At 34.5% G+C, this 24,282-nt stretch overlaps 1 long non-coding RNA gene across 1 annotated transcript; it reads left to right on the top strand.

Annotated features, from left to right (window-relative positions):
- Positions 1-2,186: 2,186 nt before the first annotated feature.
- On the top strand, positions 2,187-7,554 carry LOC126881656 (uncharacterized). The gene is made up of 2 exons (XR_007696953.1): positions 2,187-2,494; positions 6,919-7,554. It is a non-coding gene; the product is annotated as an uncharacterized LOC126881656 (long non-coding RNA).
- The last annotated feature ends 16,728 nt before the right edge of the window (positions 7,555-24,282 follow it).

Here is a 24,282-nt window from a genome sequence, read left to right as displayed (position 1 = left end):
CTTATATCTCTTATAAAAGTTGTTCAAAGTGACCTCCCATAACGTCTACACAGCCTGGAGACGAGTTTCGAAAGACCTACTGACGTTTGTAAGCATTTGTTATGTGACACTTTGAAAGGCGTCTTTAATCCTTATTTTCACATCGTCAGCTGTTGTTGGAGATGTTCTATACACTACGTCTTTAATATAACACCAGAAAAAGAAGTCAACTTTGTTCAATTCTGGTGATCTAGGTGGCCAATGAACTGGCCCATCTCTTCCTATCCATCTTTCAGGAAATAATTAATCGAGTTCACCGTTGACAAGTGCGTTGTAGTGAGCAGGGGCTGCAGGGTATTAAAGACGTAGTGTATAGGATACCTCCAACAACAGTTGACGATATAAAAATAAGGATTAAAAACGCCTTTCAAAGTGTCACATAACAAAAATGCTTACAAACGCGAGTAGGTAAACTCTTTAGAAACTCGTCTACAGGCTCTGTAGACGTTATGGAAGGTCACTTTGAACAGCTTTTATAAGAAATATAAGAAGTACGTTGAACATATTTCTATTTAATTTAGTTTTCTTGATAAATTAAAGTATTGTTATTAATGACTAAGTAATACAAGTTGTTATCAACAATTAAACTAAAATATCTCGAAAACTAATAAATTTAGGTATAGGGAATATTTAAAGGATATGCAAGCATACTGATAGAACTTTTCGATGGTAATATAAAATACAGGGTGTTCCATTTAAAAATATGAAGAAAATCTTGTATTTACATTTTGACTTACCCTGTATACAATTTGTGTAGTTATAAAAAAACTGAATATTTTTGCAAAACTACTTTAATATTGACAGTTAAAAGCAGTAAAAACATTAGCTTATATTACACCGTTAGAAACATACAGGGCGATCAAATCAGTATGATTTTTTAATAAAAGTGCTCATAACTTTCAAACGCTCGTTATAACCTTAGACAAGTGTTATATCTTTTTAATCAGAAAAATATAGAGAAACCAAATTTTGAATAAAATATAGGGTGTTCTATTTAAAAAAACATAACTTTGGTTTGACACCGTGTTATGGAGGACCCTGTATATTTCTCACTAATTTTAAAATGTGTACATTGAAGGTGTCTATAACTTTTATTAACAACTTTTTTTCATATATTGTATAATAACAGATATATTGGACTTTGTCACATAAATTGATCACCCTGTATACAATTTGGTATAAGACGGTTGTATTTTAGGTTTTAGACCATGCAGAACTTTTTATAAAGAATAACTTTGTCTCGTAAAATTAATAATACAAGAATTATCATAATTGAAATAACTGAAAATAATGTTGGTTATCCGTAATTTAAGTAAATTTCTCAAAAAAATTTTTTCAATTAGAAGGATGAAATTATAATATAGTTCTTGGTAAAAATTTACAGAAAGGGTAGACCTTTAAAATGCCAATTTTTTCATGGACTTAGCCTGAAAATTGAAAAAAAGCTGACATTTTACTGTTTTCTTTGGGGGGAAAAATCTCTAATAAAAGTGCAAAAAATCAAGAAATACTTAGAAAAAATCAAAAAAAGTAATAAAAAAAATTTAAATCACTCATGGGAGTGCCGACAGAAGTGAAAACTTCTTATAGTATATAAATTACGATAGGTATCAATGTTTTTCCCCATCCAAAAAGAAGTGATATACCTATATTAGGTTTGTTCCAACATGAACTTTTGGACGGTCCAGAAACCGTCACGAAACTACTTGTACGGTTTGTTGTGCGCATGTTCGTAATTGTATCGCCCAGTTATCGTCCCATGACGGTAATCATATATTTGTCATTTTTGTTGGTGACAGCTTGTGTGCTTTTCGTCGATCAAAGGCTCAAAAACTTTAAAGAATTAAATCCTAAAGCGCAAGTCAGTCCAACCAGCACATTATGCATTTGCCCGATTACTGAAGTGATCATCACGAAATCGTCACCGAAAGATCACAATTCTTGTTGGAACAGTGGGAAGGACGATCCGATGACGATCATATTTTTGTTGGAACGGATTTTGTTTACTGCGCAGAAGCGTTACCGTTTCGTGACGGTTCTCGGTCGTGTTGGAACAAACCTATTATATGCGCGTTGCGTACGTTCTATGCTATTTATGTATACATACACATACACATACACATAATATATGGGGTTCAAATGGGGTAGTGAAGCGCAATACAAGATGCTGTTTCCAGTTAGCATCTCTAGCCTCTCCTACTCAATTCCTATCCTCACCTCCACGAAGTGCGGCTTAGGCTGCACGGGTGAACCCTGGAGAACCTGAGCAACCTTACCGGAGATTGGGTAACCAACCACAGTGGAAAGTAGGGTCAGGGCTGACGAGGAAGGGAGAAATGGTCCTCCGAAAAGGGGGTTGGGCGATATGCCAGTAACCTATTCTTGTAAAAAAGTACTACTACTGTTTAATATTTAATATTCCGATAACTAATCGAATAAAGGATTACAGATTACGGTAAATATTTATTAAACATATATGATTACAAACTTTTGTACATGTTTTATTTTAGACCGTGACAAGTGCTCTGTGATCTGATTGACGTTGACAATTACACTGACACCTAAAGGTGTGTTCACACTATACACTAAACACCTTCCCCTTAAAGATCAAGTTTCACTGGGGGTTTAATAGATCGTCCAAAACGAGATCTTTGATAACCTGAAGTACCTGGGTCAGAGATTACTTGTTCATTTTTATTAACATCTATTGTCCTAAATAATAGATTGATATCATCTACAATATCATTATTACTTATAGGAATCTGATTATTCAAATATGTTTTTTGTTCAGGTATATACTGGTCGGGAAACAATTCGGGTTCCAACATAGCATCATAATTTGATTTTGTTAAAGATGGTTTTAATTGACTGCTGTTGCGCCTAATAACTTTATTATTACTTTCCTTAGGTATCCAGTATGCTCTTGGTTCTCGAGCTTTCTCTAGAACAACTGCCTTATACCATATTTTATCTCTATTACTTTTAACTACTACTTTATCTCCCTTTTTATATTCTATTAAGGATTTAGGACTCGTTTTATCATAATGTATTTTCATCTTTTGTTTTTGTTCATTTAGATAATTGACAATATGCATTTGAATTTCTGGTTCTAATTTATTTTGGGTCACTGGAATTTGTGTTCGAAGTGTTCTACTTTGTAAAATTTGAGCTGGGGAGGCTTTTAAACTAATGATAGGGGTATTATTCTCTAAAATCTCTAAAATCACTTTTTTCTGCTAAACTTTTCCGTAAAATTTGTTTTCCTAAGCTAACAGCCTTTTCAGACAAACCATTGCTCTGATGATGGTATGGTGTACAAGTAGAGACTGTGATATCCTTGTTCTTGTAATATTCCGTGCATTTTAATGATACGAAGGGTAAATTATCTGCGATTAAGTGCTGAGGGTAACCAAATTTTGTAAACGCATTCTGCATCGCATCTATAACAGATTCTGAAGTTTTATTTTGTAAAGGACATATTTCAATCCAATGAGAGAAATGATCTATTAAGATTAGATATGCCTTTGCTCCAAATTCCAGTATGTCTGCTCCTATTTTATTAAAACGTAGTTTTGGGACTGAGTGGGGTAATAGGGGTTCCCTACGATTACTTGGCATGTACTTTTCACAAGTTCGACATTGTTTGATAAATAATGTAATGTCAGATGACATATTTGGCCAAAAAAATAACTGCCTAGCTTTATGTATAGTTTTATTAATGCCTAAATGCCCTTTATGTATTAAATTTAAAATAAAAGACTTTAAACTATTTGGTACCACTATCTTGTCACCCATAAAAATCAGACCTGCTTCAACATATAAATCATTTTTCAGGACATAGTAAGGCTTGCACAATGGTGAAATACTATTTATTCTTGGCCAACCATTATAATAAAAATCTGAAATTTTCTTTAATATTTTATCATTGGCAGTTTCCCTTCTAAAATTTAATTTTCTCTCATCAGACATAGGCAAATGTATTGATACAGTGTGTACCATTTCTAACATCTCAAGATCAAGTGTCTTGACTTTAAGACTAGCTCTGGACAACATGTCTGCAAAATGGACATATTTCCCAGGGACATAATATACATTTAAATTATACTTTAATAATTTTAATCTTAAACGTTGTAAACGTACAGACCCTATCTTACAAATCGGTTTTTTCATTATCGAAATTATAGGCTTGTGGTCTGTCTGTATATCTACTGTTGCACGATAAATAAAATCATGAAATTTTTGTGTGCTAAAATATATTGAAAGCAGCTCCTTTTCAGTTTGACTATAGTTAATTTCATGGTCGTTCATTGTACGAGAAGCGCATGCTACTAATTTAAGAGTATTTTCGTGCTCCTGAAACATACAACACCCCAAACCATTTTTAGAGGCATCACACTGAATAACAATTTTTTTATTTACGTCAAAAGAAACTAGAGCTGGTGCCTCATTAATAATTTTTTTTAAATTTTCAAAAACTTGTTGGTGTTTTGGCAACCACTGCCATTCAATATTAGACTTTAATAATTCACATAAAGGACTCATGTATTCAGACATATTTGGGACATATCGTCTCACATAATTAAAAGAACCAATGATTCTTTGAAGTTCTGTTTTATTTTTAGGCGATTCTAATTTATTTAGGGACTCAATACGATCTGGATTTATTTGCATACCATTTTTTGAAAATATTTGACCCATAAATTTAACCTTTAATTGACAAAATTGAAATTTCTCTTTGTTAAATTTTGCGTTTACTTGTCTGGCCCTCGCTAGTACTTGTTTGACTGCCTTGTCATGCTCCAATTGAGTGGCTCCAGAAACGATCATATCATCATGACAAATTGTAACATTTTCAAGATCACCAAAATGTTTTTCAACTTCTTCTTCAAACAAGTCTTGTGAGTCTGAAAATCCATAAGGTAACACCTTGTACCTATATACTCCAAAGGGGGTAGCGAAGCAACATTTCCAGGATGATTCTTCATCAAGCTGTAAATGATGATAACCTTCCGATAAGTCAAAGACTGTAAATATACTTTTACCACTTAATTTTAAACTTATTTCTTCAATACTTAAATTTGTACGGGGTTTTCTAATTATACTTTTATTTAAGTCTAATGGGTCTAAACATAACCTAATTTTTCCATTAGATTTCTCAACTAAGACTATTCTATTTATACTCGCTCTATAGTCAATTTGTTCAATTTTTTCTATGGCATTTCTTTTAACTAATCTGTTTAACTCGCTTTTAAAAGCATCACGTATGGCTAAAGGTATTTTAGTTGAGGATGACTAACCGGTTCAAAATTTTTGTTAGTGGTTATATGGCATGTACCAGGGAAAACACCTGAACCTGAAAAAATATCCATATTTTTCTCTATAAAAGTTTGTTTGGTTATGTCTGATTGGAATTTATCAGTAGAAACAATATTAATTCTTTTTATTAAATTTAAATGCAAACAAGCTTGACCACCTATTAGAACCTGATTTGCCCCTTCCACGATCACAAAATCCTCAAAAATTTCCTTATTTTTAAATTTACAGTTTAAATTTACTATACCTATCGGTTTGGCAACAGTACCTTCAAAAGCTTTTAAAATGTACTCTGTTGGCCTGACTCTAAATTGTTTGTTGACATATTTAAATATTTTTAAAGGAATTATATTTACGTCAGCACCCGTATCCAATTTAGTTTTTATTTTTCTCCCTTCAATCTCTAAAAACTCTTCCCAGATACTTCCTCTGCTAGAATTACAAGCTACAACGTTATTACTTAAGTTTACATTATCTACAAAAATTTCACTTGAACTGTCGCCATCTTCATGTTCAACATTTTTAACATTTTTTACCCTACATGATTTTGAAAAATGATTTAGAATACCACATTTATTGCAAGCTTTTCCATAAGCTGGACATTTGCGGGGGCCGTGCTGAGTCTGGCACCTTTTACAGCGAAACGTCTCAGTAGATTTTGAAATTTTCTCATGACCTTGCTTTAAATTTTTGTTACTTTTTAAAAATTTTGTACTTACAGTTTTTTTATTTCTTATTTCATTTACTTCAAAACCTGTTTCATTGCTTCCTGTACTCTGAAATTGTAAATTTTGACTTTTACTTTGCTCACTGGTTCTGCAAAAACTTATGGCCTTTTCCAGTGTTAGTTTATCTATCCTAAGAAGGGCTTCTCTAGTTGTTGTATCTCTGATACCCATTACAATTTTATCACGGAGTGCCTTATCTTCTGCCGTCTCATCTGGATCATTACGGTTGTAGTTGCATGTTCTTACCAAGTGTCTGCAATCTGTTAGGAAATGTTCGAATACTTCACCCTCTTTCTGGGTCCTCTTTAAAAAATTATAACGTTCAAAACATTCGTTCATTCTCGGATTCACATACTTCGATATCGTTTCTATCATATAATCATATTTATCAACCTGGTCATCTGGAATCTTAAAAAATGTTGTCATAATACGGGCTGACTCGGTTCCCATTATGTTTCTCAATAGGGACAGTTTTACCCTATCTGTTGACTCATGCTGCCCTATAGCTATCAAGTAGTCTTCGAAAGCCGTGTACCAAAACTTCCACTCTGTAGCAGCATTCTGCCCTTGCAAGTCAAAATCGGGGGGAAGTTTTACAGACCCCAGGCCTAAATTTGTTGCCATTTTTCTGGTTATTTGAATTTATAACCTAACCTCTATTCAAGCACTGTTAAATTTCGGTTATCTGTCACAATCCTTCTTGAAATATTCTTTTACTTTCGCAGCGCCATGTTTAATATTTAATATTCCGATAACTAATCGAATAAAGGATTACAGATTACGGTAAATATTTATTAAACATATATGATTACAAACTTTTGTACATGTTTCATTTTAGACCATAGAAAAAAGTGTTGTGTGATTTGGTAGAATGCGATCTTATCCTTCAAAAAATATGTCACGTATTTCAGCACCTGGAAAATTGGAAGGATACTACAAATCTGGCCTCCACATAAGTGGTCTGTAGCTTCGACATGGTAGGTGTGAAATTTTAAACGTTCTTGCTGTTGATTGGATAGGAATGGTAGCGTTATCTAGCCTCCACGCTAGGTACACCATAGCCTCCATACGGTACTTCCAATATTTAATATTATTTTATTCAAGTGGACAATAAAGGTAAAACACAAACAACTTTTGTTTCTTAATTATTTATTTATACAATAATGTGACATTTTACATAGAAATATGAGTATTTAATTTCGATTAAATATATGTTTACTTGTTGAATTTATCGGCTGCACACAACAGCTGATCGGCCATTAGACCCAACAACAAAACGCGAAATAAAATGTGTATTTTAAAACTGTTGGATAAACAGTACCTACAATCAGAAAAACTTACCTTTAAAAAGGTACTCGATTATGAAATAACAAAAATATCAAAAAACACGACTGAATATCAGCTTTTTATGGTGACACAAACTAAACACAAACACCAAACACATCAACATCACATAACCGACCATATAAAATAAGTGAACCACAGTACACCCCCCCCCAGTGTTGGTTTTTACTGTGAAGTGAACGACACCGAACGAACGAACACGAACACAGATTACAGATTCACAGATAGCGCAGGATTTGTCAAAAGTCATGTTCCACCAATCACAATGCCGACATCAGCGCCTCTGACTAAACGGAAGGAAAATAAATACGATTACATGTTTTTTATTAGAGTTAGCGGGGCATGTTTTAGACCGTGACAAGTGCTCTGTGATCTGATTGACGTTGACAATGTGACAAATACACTGACACCTAAAGGTGTGTTCACACTATACACTAAACAACTACGAAACCTTCAGATAGGCCTCGGAATGGACGGATATCAAGACGACGACTTTGGCAACGGAATATGGAATTTATGCTGGGAACATGGAATGTCAGAACGCTAAATAGACCAGGAGCACAGAGGATCCTTCTACACGAACTGAAAAGATATAAAATAGGAATCACTGCAGTACAAGAAACTAAATGGTTGGGAAAAGGTATCCGGGACACTAAAACACACACTATAATGTATAGCGGTAAAGATGAAGGAAATAAAGAATTTGGAGTAGCCTTTATCGTAGATAATAAAATGAAGCACCTGATAACAGATTTTCAAGCCATCAATGAAAGAATCTGCAAGCTTAGGATAAAAACGCATTTCTTTAACATAACCCTTATAAATGTACACTGTCCCATAAATGAACAGGAAGAAGACACGAAGGTAGCCTTTTATCAAGATCTAGAACGAATCTATGACTCAATACCAAGAAACGACATAGAACGAATCTATGACTCAATACCAAGAAACGACATTAAAATGGTGATAGGCGACACAAACGCCAAGATCGGAAAAGAAGAAGAGTACATAGGGGTAATAGGGAAACATAGTTTGCATAGAGACACAAATGAGAATGGTCAGTTTCTAATAGATTTCGCAGCTGGAAAGAATATGATTATCAGTTCGACATGCTTCCCACATCGGGACATACATAAGGGCACTTGGATATCACCTGATGGAAACACAATAAATCAAATAGACCATATACTGACTGAAAAAAGAATGGCGACGAGTATATTAGATGTAAAAAGCAGACGTGGCGCAAGCTGTGACTCAGACCATCTACTGGTGCAGCTGCAGACACGGTTTAGATGCAAAATCAGTCGACAGGTAAAGGAAAAATATCCAAAACAAGAAAAACTAAACTTAGATAACCTAAAAGTCCCTGAGGTACAAGAAAGATTTGAGAGAACAGTGGATGAAAAATTACTAGAAGAAAATGTTGTGTTAATGAAACTCAAAAGCATGTATATGCATTTATTGTACATTTATAGTAGCTTTAACATACCATGACCATGTGCAATCTGCAAGCCATGTTCTAGACTCCTAACCTAAAAACCCTTCTGTCATCTTTCTAACCTCATGGCCTCTACCAACCAAGCAAGCCAGGAAGTAACGTATGGGGTGTTGTCTAATGTAGGAACACCTCACACAACATCCTCCTTTTTAAGATTATAAAAGTAACAACCTTCTTAATACTAAATGATACAATAAAACACATTATGTGATATAGTCTGAAAACCAGTTGGGACGTTTTTTATTTCTCTTTGGAGGAATATTTTCTGATGCACTTGGAGCTACACTGCTTAGTAAAGCTTCTGCACTCTCACTAATAGATATTGGTTTGTCACTACACTGTACACTATCACTTTCTACAATTTTCTCCCCAGAAGATGAATCTTTAGGATTCTCTGAAAAATTAGCCCTTACAATTGGCAGGGGAGTAACATTATTGGCATTCGGAACATAATATGGAGCAGCTATTAAAAACCACCTGTTCCTACGATAAACAGTACCATCATTAGTTTTAACAATATAAGCACGAGGTTCTGAACATACCTCTGTTACCACTCCATATTTCCGAAGGTCAGTAATCCACACCGTATCACTGATTTTTAAATCAGACATCTCCTTAGAATTGTGTCTTCTGTTATAATTGTTTTCCTGAAGAGTTTTACGTTTTTCTTCAGTGTTAATGAAAGATTTCCGAGCATTAATCACTTCCTCAAGTTTACTAGGAAGTATAGGCAACAATGTATTTAGTTTACGTGACATTAGCAATTCTGAAGGACTGAAGCCACATTCTAAAGGAGTTGATCTATAGGCCAATAGACCCAAATATATATCCTCATTTTTCTTCAGCAAAGATTTTGCGACCTTTACTGCTGCTTCTACACAGCCGTTAGACTGTGCATAATAAGGACTGCTAGTAGTGTGAATAAAATTGTAATCAGCAGCAAATTTGGAAAAACCCGAGCTGAATTGAGGACCCTGATCCGATCTGACAACGTCAGGTATTCCATATCTCGCAAATTGTTCCTTCAACTTTTCAACAATAACACTTTCAGTTAGACTAGTCAAAGGTATGATTTCAAAAAACCTAGAATAGTAATCAGTTAGAATTAGAAACCAATTTTTTTCTTTAAACAAATCAACAGCTACTTTTTGCCATGGTCTAGATGGAATGGTATCCTTGACAAATGTTTCTTTAATATTTGTGCGTTCCTCAACACAATTCGGACAAGATCTAACAAGATTTTCAATCTGAGATGAAAGTCCTATCCACCAGACAGACATTTTAGCCCTTTCCCTGCATTTTACAATGCCTTGATGGCCTTGATGAAGGTATTCCAGGGTTTGTAACTGTAAGGCAGGAGGAACAATTAACCTGGAATTTTTTGTAAGAAAGTTCTCATTTTAAGACTAATCTCATACCTGTATTGAAAATAAGGGCACATTTCTGGCAATATATGTTTTTTGTCAGGCCAGCCTGAAATACAATATTGTTTAAGATTCCTACAAATTGGATCTAACTCTTGTTCATTAAGAATTTTATTAAGAAAATGATTTTTTATAGGCAAATTTTGTATAATTAGACGGACATGTGCATCTACTTCTGAAGTAAGTTCTTCACTATCGTGTGACACCTGCAATGGATTACGACTTAAAGCGTCAGCTACTTTTAAGTCTGTACCTCGAGTATAAAGTACGGTATAATTATATCTCATCAGTCTGAGACGAAATCTTTGCAGACGAGGAGTCAAATCATCAAGATTTTTTGTCTGTAATATTTGTAGAAGTGGTTTATGATCGGTTTCTAAAATTATAGAAATCCCTGTTATGTATTCCTGAAATTTTTCACAAGCCCATGTTAAACTCAAACACTCTCGCTCAATTTGAGCATAACGACATTCAGTAGGAGAAAGTGTTCGAGATGCATATGCTACTATTTCCGTTTCATTGTTTTCATTAATTTGCATCAGAGCGGCCCCTAAACCAAATGAAGACGAGTCTCCACTGACAATTACTTTTTTAGTTGGGTCAAAGTAAGAAAGGCAGGGTCAAAAAACATTGATCAATGCATTTTTTATTTTTGAAAAAGCTGCAGTTTGATCTTTACTCCACCGAAATAAGACATCATTTTTTAATAAATAGTTGAGGGGCTCAAGAATATCAGACTTATTTGAAATAAAACGACCAGCATAATTGATCATACCTAAGAGCTGCTGCAGTTCTTTTTTACTCGTGGGGTTAGGAAATTCCGTAATAGCTCCTACTCGAGATGGATCAATCATAATACCCTCACCTGAAATCACATGGCCTAAAAATGCAATTTTATTTACACCTATCAGACATTTCTTTTTGTTGAGTGTTATACCTTCTTTGCTGAGTCTCTGCAAGACTTCCCTAAGAATACGATCATGTTCTTCCACTGTGGGTGCATGTACTAATATATCATCTATGTGGGTAATGATACCTTTCAAACCTAGGAATAACTTAGAAAATTTCTGACTGAAAAATTCAGGAGAACTGGATACACCGAAAGGTAACCTTGTAAACAGGAATCTGCCAAATGGGGTAATAAAAGTAGTTAAAGCTTGAGAGCTTTTTGAAAGACGAACTTGATAAAATGAAGAAGTAGCATCTAATTTTGAAAATATATGAGATCCCCCAAGTTGTGCCAATGAGGTTTCTACTTTATGTATAGGGAAATAGGGTCGTAGAATGCTTTTATTTAAATAAGTATAATCCCCACAAATGCGCACTGTTTCCCCCTTTGGAACAACTACAATAGGAGCTACCCAACCTGTGTGCTCTTCTACTGGTTCTATGATCTTTAAATCTTGAAGTCTTTTTAATTCTTTCTCTAATTTACCTAGTAAAGGTATAGGGACTACTCGAGGAGTAGTCTGTACAAAAGGTTTAGCTTCTTCACAGACTTCAATTTTAATTTCATCTTTGAAGTTGCCTATTTCATTAAATATATCTGGAAATTCTTTTTCTACCTGTACATTAGTGCTAGAACTTTGATTAATAGAATTTATTGAAAAGTTTAATACTTCGAGACATGAAATACCTGGCCTCCCCAGAATAGGCACTTTTAGATCCTGAATTACAAATATATCAAAAGTACAAGATTTGCCTTTAGAAGGATATGTAAGTTTTTCAGTAATTTTACCCAGAACTTTTAGTTTGGTACCATCAGGGCCTGATATTGTTTCAGAACAGTTTTTTAAACTCTTTAATAAGATTGAGTCTAAATGATTTGATGGAATGCAGACAATATCAGCTCCTGAATCAACCAAAAAGGGAACTAATTTCTTATTATGACTTATTTGTAAGTTAACCAGCCACTGATTATGGTTATTTGTAAAAACATTTCCTAACATGTGTTTAGTCAAAGTAACATTACCTAAGAAAAGAGGATCCTGAATTTGAACACCACCTTCTGAAGAGGTGGTTATATGGTGGAGAGATCTTGTGTCCTTCTCCTTGGACAGACATACTCTATCCCAGTGACCAAATATTCCACACCCTCTACATGTAGATCTTCGAGCAGGACAGATTTCTCGTTTATGTTGTGCCAAACCACAGTATTTACACTTTACCTCAGTGTGTTGGGGACGTTTACTCGTATTGAAGCTTTTTGGAGTGTTTTCTTGTTTAGCTATAACATTAAGTGATGACTGTTGTTGTTGTAGTAAACTGTTTTGCTGGGACTGCAATTCAGCTTGGCGTGCATATAATATTGCATCTGATAATGTAAGTTTGGCCTCTAATTGCATTTTTTCACTAGTCTTCTTGTCAAGCATGCCAACGACAATCCTATCTCTTATAAACTCTTCTTTAAGTGCACCCAAGTTACAATTAGCTGCCAGAGCATGCACTGCTGCTATAAAACTATCAATATTTTCCCCTGGTAATTGGACCCTAGAGTTAAATTGAAATCTTTCGAAAATGATGTTTCTTCGTGGTATGAAATGGCTTTCCAGTGCTTGCATCATGTCATCATATACTGTAGGGACCTTCTGCATTTGTAAGAGGATTTCTTCACTCTTCTCGCCCATTATGTACAGGAGAGCATCTATCTTCTCTGAATCAGGCTTTGTTGACAAACCACTTACTTTTGAATATCTTTCAAACCGCTTTCTCCACTGAGACCAAGAAGCTGGATTTGAAAAATTGAATGCTTCAGGAGTTGAGACATGGAACCCTGATGAGCTTCTACTCGACGGTCCCGACAATTCCCCAGGATTAGGCATCGTATTATTATTTGGTATTTCTAGTATTTTACGTAGCTCACCTTATTTCCTGCAGAAATTTGTTTTAATCTGTGTTTACCGCTGCCACCATGTTGTGTTAATGAAACTCAAAAGCATGTATATGCATTTATTGTACATTTATAACGAGCGATCCACAATTATTGGGATCAAAGCTATCTGTGCAAAAAATTACGTATGTCTTGTTTTAATCTGAAAGACCGCCGAAGTGTGACGTCACGGACAACTGCGGCTATATTCAGTGTTATTATGATCACTTTTCCAAACAAAGAATAAAGATTGAAAACACGTTGAAAAGATACCCAATCTCAATACCTTTTAATTCGTATAAAGTTAAAATTTTGCTTCCTCTGCTACTTTTTATATTCAATTATAGTGTTTTTTAAGTTGACGTACGTACACTGACAAGTATTTGTCAAAGTTGACGTAAACTGGAAAGTATATCTGAATTAATAATAGACATGCACTGTATAGCTATCTCTGTCGTTCAGAGCCACCTATGGTGACAATAATTTTGGATCACACGTTAGTACCTTTAACATACCATGACCATGTGCAATCTGCAAGCCATGTTCTAGACTCCTAACCTAAAAACCCTTCTGTCATCTTTCTAACCTCATGGCCTCTACCAACCAAGCAAGCCAGGAAGTAACGTATGGGGTGTTGTCTAATGTAGGAACACCTCACACAACAGAAAACAGAGCAGACTCCACAATAGAAAATCAATGGAACACCATAAGCAGTATCATACTAAACACAGCAAAAGAAGTCATAGGAACAAAGACACAACGGAGAGAAGAAACATGGTTCGATGAAGAATGCAAACAAGCTATACAGGAAAGAAATGAAGCACATAAGAATTACATACTCAGACGTACTAGAGAGAGAAAAACAGAATTTGAGAACAAAAGACGAAGAGCAGATAAACTGTGCAGGCAGAAAAAGAGAAAGTATGAAAACCAACGGATACTAAACATAGAGAGGGAGTTTAAGGAAAACGAAACACGTAGTGCATACCAACTTATTAAACATTTAAGACAGGGATACAAACCGAAGACTAGCCTCTGCAAAAATAAGAAGGGTGAAATCATTAGCGATATGGACGAAATTAAGATAACCTGGATGACATATTTTAAGGAAGTATTAAACAAAGGGGCACAACCACCATTACAACAACAGAGGCAGCAGCAGGCACGGCAGGAGGTACAACAACAAGATCTGGGGGAAGATGGGGAAGAAAATGAATTAACTAGACCCCCAACGCTAGAGGAGGTCCAAACGGCAATCCACATACAAAAAAGCCATAAAGCACCGGGAATAGATAAAAATACCGGCAGAACTACTCAAGCAAGGAGGAAGGAGTTTGACACAACATATGTATCAGCTAATACGAGAGATATGGATAGAAGAAAAAATCCCCCAACAATGGAAGAAAAGTATAATCTGCCCTATTCATAAAAAAGGAGACAAACTGTTGTGTCAGAATTATAGAGGCATCTCTTTACTTTGTTCGGGATACAAAATATTCACAAACATCCTTAATCGAAGACTTCAACCTCTCACGGAAAAAATCATCGGGGAATATCAAGCAGGGTTTAGGCAAAATAGATCTACCATTGACCAACTATTTACAGTTAAACAAATACTAGCCAAAGCATGGGAATATGACATGGACGTTTACAATCTCTTTGTAGATTTTAAACAAGCCTATGATTCAATAGATAGAACAATTCTACCTAATATATTGGAAGAATTTGGCATACCATCAAAATTAATACGACTAGTGCAAATGACAATGACAGAAACAGAAGCACAAGTATGTATTCAAGGACAGATCACTGATGCGTTTACGATAACGCAAGGACTGAAACAAGGCGACGGACTGGCTCCAACGCTTTTTAATCTTGTTCTTGAATATGTAATTAGACGGTTGACGGTGAGCGGAAATAACATACTTACAAATAAATCTACCCAATTAGCAGCATACGCGGATGATATAAACATAATGAGCAGAACAATGAATGCAACGGAAGAACCCTACGTTGAGTTGAAACAGAGTGCAGAAGCAGTAGGGCTAGCAATAAACACAAATAAAACAAAACTACTCATACAAACCAGATCGAATAGACCGGCGCAACAACACTTTATTGACGATATAGAACATGTGAATAGATTCACGTACCTAGGAATGGATCTGGTTGCAAACAATGAAGAAGAACCGGAAATAAATAGAAGGCTTGTACTGGCAAATAAAGCCTATTTCGCGATGGGCCACATATTCAAATCGCGAGACGTACACCGGAAAACAAAACTCCGGGTATATAAAACAATAATCAGGCCCATATTAAGTTATGGCTGCGAAACATGGGTGGTGACACAAAAATCTGCCAATGCATTAGATGTGTTTGAAAGAAAAGTATTACGTAGGATACTGGGCCCAATAAGTGAAAATAACAACTGGCGAATTAGGTATAATAGAGAAATATACGAGCAATATAGCGAACCAACTCTAGCACAACACACTAAACTGCAGAGATTACGGTGGGCAGGGCACGTGATCCACATGCATGAGAATAGAATCCCCAGAAAATTGCTGAATGCAAGAATACAGGGAAGAAGACCTGTTGGAAGACCTAAAAAGAGATGGGAAGACGAAGTCGATGAGGATGCCAGGAACTTTCTGGGAACGCGTTCATGGAAAAGAACAGCGGTAAATCGAAATGATTGGAGAAGCTTATTGAAGGAGGCCAAGGCTCGATTTGGGCTGTAGTGCCATTGGATGGATGGACACATAATATATATATATACACGTACGAAATTTAGTTCGGCAAAGTGGTGACGGTCCCAAACTCAATACATTTTCCCCATCAAAAAAGGGCACACAGCCCTAAAGAAGTTTTCACTTAAAAAATTTATTTTGTCGAAGCAATGACGGTCGCTAATTTAATACTTTTTCCCCATCTAAAAAGTGCACAACGGAAGCTATGACGGTCGCTAATTCAACACTTTTTCCCCATCTATATCCCCGTCTATAGTGTAAAACGTCTCTAAAAAAGTTTTCGCTTCAAAAATTTATTTCGTCGAAGCAATGACGGTCGCTAATTCAATACTTTTTCTCCATCTAAAAAGGACACAACGTCCCTAAAGAAGTTTTCAATTCAAAAATTGTTTCGTTGAAGCAATGACGGTCGCTAATTCAATACTTTTTCCCCATCTAAAAAGGGCACAACGTCCCTAAAGAAGTTTTCACTTTAAAAATTTATTTCGTCGAACATTGAGGGTCGCTAATTTAATACTATTTCCCCATCTAAAAAGGGCCCAAAGTCCCTAAAGAAGTTTTCACTTTAAAAATTTATTTCGTCGAACATTGAGGGTCGCTAATTCAATACTTTTACCCCATCTAAAAAGGGCACAACATCCCTAAAGAAGTTTTCATTTTAAAAATTTATTTCGTCGAACATTGAGGGTCGCTAATTTAATATTTTTTCCCCATCTAAAAAGGGCACAAAGTCCCTAAAGAAGTTTTCACTTAAAAAATTATTTCGTCGAAGCAATGACGGTCGCTAATTCAATACTTTTTCCCCATCTAAAAAGGCCACAGCGTCCTTAAAAAAGTTTCACTTCAAAAATTATTTCGTCGAAGCAATGACGGTCGCTAATTCAATACTTTTTCTCCATCTAAAAAGGGCACGACGTCCCTAAAGAAGTTTTCACTTTAAAAATTTATTTCGTCGAACATTGAGGGTCGCTAATTTAATACTTTTTCCCCATCTAAAAAGGGCACAAAGTCCCTAAAGATGTTTTCACTTCAAAAATAAGTTCGTCGAAGCAATGACGGTCGCTAATTCAATACTTTACCCCATCTAAAAAGGGTACAACGTCCCTAAAGAAGTTTTCACTTCAAAAATTTATTTCGTCGAACATTGAGGGTCGTTAATTTAATACTTTTTCCCCATCTAAAAAGGGCACAAAGTCCCTAAAGAAGTTTTCACTTCAAAAATTATTTCGTCGAAGCAATGACGGTCGCTAATTCAATACTTTTTCCCCATCTAAAAAGGGTACAACGTTCCTAAAGAAGTTTTCACTTTAAAAATTTATTTCGTCGAAGCAATGACGGTCGCGATGTCGGTCGCTAATCCATCTAAAAAGTGCACAACGTCCCTAAAGATGTTTTCACTTCAAAAATTTATTTCGTCGAAGCAATGACGGTCGCTAATCCAATACTTTTTAACCATCTAAAAAGTGCACAAACGTACAAAATTTATTTCGTCGAAGCGATGACGGTCGCGAAATCAATCCTTTTTGCCATCCCAAAATAGATTTTACATTTATTTTAAATTTAAATACTTCTACACAATTTATATACATACATGATGTTTTGCAGAATTGCGTGGATGTTAATTAAACACCGAAGTACTTCTAGTCAGTTTTATTTTAAAAGAAAACTCAATAATTCTACAAATAACTTAAACATCAAAATCAACATTTATTTTTCCTTGACACTTATTTTTGCTTACAGTTGACATCTGACACTTATATAACATTGTTTCCAACTACATCATACAATAACAAAAATCCCCTAGATTTGCCGTTGCTTATTTTTACTGGGTATTCAACACCCCCCCTCAACGGTAAATCTCCTAGATCTAAATTAATTTTTTATTCTAAACCTAGCAACTCTCTAAATTTTTTTAAACAGAGTTAAACCTAATGGTTTTGTACATATGTCAGCCTGTTGGTCACTTGTATTAAGATATTTTAATACAACAATATTTTCCTTAATTTTATCTCGTACAAAACGAAATCTAATATCAACATGTTTTAGTCTCTTATGAAATTCCGGATTTCTACTAACCCTTATAGCGCTTTGATTGTCTGCATGAATTAGAACCGCTACATAATCAGGTTTTATTTTTAAATCATACATTAAGTATCTTAGCCAACATGCTTCACTCACACATACACTTAGTGCAACATATTCAGCTTCAGTAGAGGACAAACTGACTGTAGACTGTTTCCGTGATGCCCATGACACTGTGCAATTAAAAACTTTGAATACATATCCTGATGTAGATTTTCTATCAGTACGGTCACCTGCCCAATCTGAATCTGAGTACCCTACTATCAAATTTTCCTGTTTATATTTATGTTTATAGTATATCAAACTCATAGTAACTGTGCTTTGAATATATCTCAATACTCTTTTTATTGCTACCCACAAATCGTTACTTGCACATGTTTGATACCTGCTTAATATACCTATAGCTATACACAAATCTGGTCTTGAGCATAACATTGCATACATCAAACATCCTATAGCAACTCTACATTTCTTTTCTATCTCTATGCTCTCAGATTTTTTTCGTTTGAGAAAATCGTGGTGAAAATTATTATCCATTGGTGTTGTTGATGGTTTGCAGCTTGACATGTCAAATTTCTTCAAAACATTTTTTAAGTAAACAGTTTGATTAATTTTTATTTTGCCTTCAGACAAATTTTGAGTTATGCACATACCCAAAAAATGTTTTATTTGACCTAAGTCGTTCATTTTGAAGTTTTTGTTTAAAATGTATTTTATTTTCTCAACTTCTTGATCATTTGTACCTGCCAACAGCAAATCATCAACATACAGCAAAATGTATATCCTACCTTTTTCATTTACTTTAATATAAAGACAATATTCATATTCAGATCTTGAAAAACTCAAATTTTGCATCAAATTATGAAATTTGTCATTCCAATTTTTAGGTGAACTTTTCAAACCATATAAGGATTTTCTTAATTTGCAAATAGTGCCCTCTTTTTCTTTAAATCCCTTTGGGAGTGAAATAAAAACATTTTCTTTAATATCCCCATTTAGAAATGCACTACAAACATCTACTTGATGAATTTTCATATCAAAAGTATTACACATGGCTAAGAAAATCCTTATTGATGGTAATTTTGCTACTGGACTATAAATATCATTAAAAAACATACCAATTTGTTGAAAACCTCTAGCTACCACACGAGCTTTATATTTCACTACTTTACCATTTTCATTTTTCTTTTTCTTGAACACCCACTTGCACTCAATGACTTTTTGACCATCACTACTTTGCACAAACTCCCATGTTTCATTTTCTAGCAACGCATTTATTTCTGATTGCATAGCTTTCTTCCAATTTTTACACTCACTACTGGCCACTGCATCATCATACGTCTGGGGTTCTTCATCATCACTAAAAGTCAACAAACTCATTTCGTCATCATCCAGAACATAATCATCATATCTTGAGGGTCTTTTTATATGTCTTCTCAGGTCATATCCATGCTCCTGCTCTATTTCATTCACATCTTCAACACTGCTATCAGTTTCGAGGTCACTCTCACTGCTTTCTTCTCTATTATTTTGAGGTTCTTCTGCTTCACTGTCATCTTCTTCTGACTTTATCTCCTCACATATCATCTGTATGTTTTTATTCATGTCTGTCTCCCCATTTTTTATTTCTATGGTTTTCTCGGGCAAAAATATGACATCTCGATGAATTTCAACTTTATTTTTGTCTGGGACAAATATTTTGTAACCTTTTACATCCTCACTGTAGCCAATAAAGAAACCAAGCATATTTTTTGCATCCCATTTTAATCTCTTCTCTTTTGGGACATGCACTGATACTCTAGAACCAAAACTCTTGAGTGTAGAAATATTATTGACTTTCTTTTTGTACCATAATTCATAAGGTGTCACATTTTTTATGCTACTAGGGCCTGTTCGGTTTAAAACATACACTGCTGTATGTATGGCCTCTGCCCACAAGTTTTTATTCAACTTTTGCCCTTGTATCATAGTTCGGGCTGATTCAACTAGGGTTCTATTTTCCCTCTCAGCCCTACCGTTCTGCTGAGGCGTATACACTACTGATCTCTGATGTTTTATGCCTTGATAGTCAAGCATCTCCTTTATTTCTTGGTTCATAAACTCTAAACCGTTATCTGATCGTAAATTTTTCATCTTGCAGCCTGTCTCTCTCTCGGCTAATGATATAAAATTTTTAAGGTGTTTCTTAACTTCTGATTTATTTTTCATGAAATACGCGTACCTATAATTTGTATAGTCATCCTTTAACAACAGGAAATACCTATTTCCCCCTAAAGACTCTTCTTCCATAGGGCCACATACGTCTGTATGCACTAATTGTAATGGCTCACTTGCTCTTGATTCACTTAACTTGAATGGTATTCTGTGTTGTTTACCTGTTAAACACTGTTCACACACGAATTTTTCGTCTATAAAATCAATGTTATTTTGCCTTAAAAAGTTTCTCACATATGTAGTATTTTGATGTGCTAGTCTGCAGTGCCAAACTCTCAAACTTTCTGTTGTTTTTGCAGAATTACACTCTGATAAAAATACATCTACTAAACAGCTGTTTTCTTGAACTTGACCGTCAGACAAGTTTTCGTTAGGGGTGCGTTCCGAAATTAAAATATTTGCAAAGGTTTCAGTGTTTTGTTCTTGTGAGAATAACATTTTGTATAATTTGTTATCCCGTGTTGCCAATGCTCTTATTTCTCCTTTGTCATTATAAAATTCACATTTTTCATTGTTTGAAAACATCTTATAACCTTTATCTAAGGCACATCCAGCTGAGAATAAATTAAATTGTAAATCTGGCACAAATAATACATCTGACAGGGTTGACTTTATAAATTTCTTACCATTAAATTCCCATAGAGTTATTTTTCCAATACCTTTAACTGGTAATTTTTCTCCATTTCCGACTTTTACTTGTTTTTTATAGCTTATCTCTATCAATTCTGATGTTTTGCAGAATTGCGTGGATGTTAATTAAACACCGAAGTACTTCTAGTCAGTTTTATTTTAAAAGAAAAACTCAATAATTCTACAAATAACTTAAACATCAAAATCAACATTTATTTTTCCTTGACACTTATTTTTGCTTACAGTTGACATCTGACACTTATATAACATTGTTTCCAACTATATCATACAATAACAAAAATCCCCTAGATTTGCCGTTGCTTATTTTTACTGGGTATTCAACACCCCCCCTCAACGGTAAATCTCCTAGATCTAAATTAATTTTTTATTCTAAACCTAGCAACTCTCTAAATTTTTTAAACAGAGTTAAACCTAATGGTTTTGTACATATGTCAGCCTGTTGGTCACTTGTATTAAGATATTTTAATACAACAATATTTTCCTTAATTTTATCTCGTACAAAATGAAATCTAATATCAACATGTTTTAGTCTCTTATGAAATTCCGGATTTCTACTAACCCTTATAGCGCTTTGATTGTCTGCATGAATTAGAACCGCTACATAATCAGGTTTTATTTTTAAATCATACATTAAGTATCTTAGCCAACATGCTTCACTCACACATACACTTAGTGCAACATATTCAGCTTCAGTAGAGGACAAACTGACTGTAGACTGTTTCCGTGATGCCCATGACACCGTGCAATTAAAAACTTTGAATACATATCCTGATGTAGATTTTCTATCAGTACGGTCACCTGCCCAATCTGAATCTGAGTACCCTACTATCAAATTTTCCTGTTTATATTTATGTTTATAGTATATCAAACTCATAGTAACTGTGCTTTGAATATATCTCAATACTCTTTTTATTGCTACCCACAAATCGTTACTTGCACATGTTTGATACCTGCTTAATATACCTATAGCTATACACAAATCTGGTCTTGAGCATAACATTGCATACATCAAACATCCTATAGCAACTCTACATTTCTTTTCTATCTCTATGCTCTCAGATTTTTTTCGTTTGAGAAAATCGTGGTGAAAATTATTATCCATTGGTGTTGTTGATGGTTTGCAGCTTGACATGTCAAATTTCTTCAAAACATTTTTTAAGTAAACAGTTTGATTAATTTTTATTTTGCCTTCAGACAAATTTTGAGTTATGCACATACCCAAAAAATGTTTTATTTGACCTAAGTCGTTCATTTTGAAGTTTTTGTTTAAAATGTATTTTATTTTCTCAACTTCTTGATCATTTGTACCTGCCAACAGCAAATCATCAACATACAGCAAAATGTATATCCTACCTTTTTCATTTACTTTAATATAAAGACAATATTCATATTCAGATCTTGAAAAACTCAAATTTTGCATCAAATTATGAAATTTGTCATTCCAATTTTTAGGTGAACTTTTCAAACCATATAAGGATTTTCTTAATTTGCAAATAGTGCCCTCTTTTTCTTTAAATCCCTTTGGGAGTGAAATAAAAACATTTTCTTTAATATCCCCATTTAGAAATGCACTACAAACATCTACTTGATGAATTTTCATATCAAAAGTATTACACATGGCTAAGAAAATCCTTATTGATGGTAATTTTGCTACTGGACTATAAATATCATTAAAAAACATACCAATTTGTTGAAAACCTCTAGCTACCACACGAGCTTTATATTTCACTACTTTACCATTTTCATTTTTCTTTTTCTTGAACACCCACTTGCACTCAATGACTTTTTGACCATCACTACTTTGCACAAACTCCCATGTTTCATTTTCTAGCAACGCATTTATTTCTGATTGCATAGCTTTCTTCCAATTTTTACACTCACTACTGGCCACTGCATCATCATACGTCTGGGGTTCTTCATCATCACTAAAAGTCAACAAACTCATTTCGTCATCATCCAGAACATAATCATCATATCTTGAGGGTCTTTTTATATGTCTTCTCAGGTCATATCCATGCTCCTGCTCTATTTCATTCACATCTTCAACACTGCTATCAGTTTCGAGGTCACTCTCACTGCTTTCTTCTCTATTATTTTGAGGTTCTTCTGCTTCACTGTCATCTTCTTCTGACTTTATCTCCTCACATATCATCTGTATGTTTTTATTCATGTCTGTCTCCCCATTTTTTATTTCTATGGTTTTCTCGGGCAAAAATATGACATCTCGATGAATTTCAACTTTATTTTTGTCTGGGACAAATATTTTGTAACCTTTTACATCCTCACTGTAGCCAATAAAGAAACCAAGCATATTTTTTGCATCCCATTTTAATCTCTTCTCTTTTGGGACATGCACTGATACTCTAGAACCAAAACTCTTGAGTGTAGAAATATTATTGACTTTCTTTTTGTACCATAATTCATAAGGTGTCACATTTTTTATGCTACTAGGGCCTGTTCGGTTTAAAACATACACTGCTGTATGTATGGCCTCTGCCCACAAGTTTTTATTCAACTTTTGCCCTTGTATCATAGTTCGGGCTGATTCAACTAGGGTTCTATTTTCCCTCTCAGCCCTACCGTTCTGCTGAGGCGTATACACTACTGATCTCTGATGTTTTATGCCTTGATAGTCAAGCATCTCCTTTATTTCTTGGTTCATAAACTCTAAACCGTTATCTGGGCCCTGATTCTAATTCATTTCGACAGTCGCAATTTCATTTCGACACCGCCATGACAGCCGCAGAATATAGCGATTCTTATTCATTTCGATATTAGTTACAACTGGGGATATTAACCTTATCATGTTGAGACTGCTCAGAATTTGGGTTGGCGCTCCCGTTTATTGGAACTTGTTGATAGTCTGGGAAAATTATCGAAAAAATGCCATTTTTGGGAAAAATTATTTACCAGCTATTTTATTGCTAAAATCGAATATTAAGATTGCATATACAGTGCGTCCATAAAGTAACGCATAAATTCATTATTTCGTAAACCAGCGACATTAATGAAAAATCCTGAAACGGGTCGATTTTTATTTTTAGATTCAGATTTTTTGGCATATATATCATACTAGTGACGTCATCCATCTGGGCGCGATGACGTAATCGATGATTTTTTTAAATGAGAATGGTCATGTGATAGCTCATTTGAAAGGGTATTCAATTCTCTATTCACTAATATAAACATTTACCTAATTATTTATACAAGGTGTTCAAAAAACATTTTTTTAATTAAAATAATTGAAACAAAAAGAAGAATGTACGTAATTTATTTAATTCAAAATACGTTTTACTGTTGTCAGAAAACAGGAAAAAAATGTTTATTTGAGAAATAAATATTGTTTTTTGCTTAAATTCAATGTTAAAGC

Source organism: Diabrotica virgifera, chromosome 3 (assembly GCF_917563875.1).
Source record: "Diabrotica virgifera virgifera chromosome 3, PGI_DIABVI_V3a".
NCBI lineage: Eukaryota > Metazoa > Arthropoda > Insecta > Coleoptera > Chrysomelidae > Diabrotica > Diabrotica virgifera.
The sequence above is the reverse complement of the archived record's forward strand: the minus strand, read 5'-3'. Positions and strand labels throughout refer to the sequence as shown.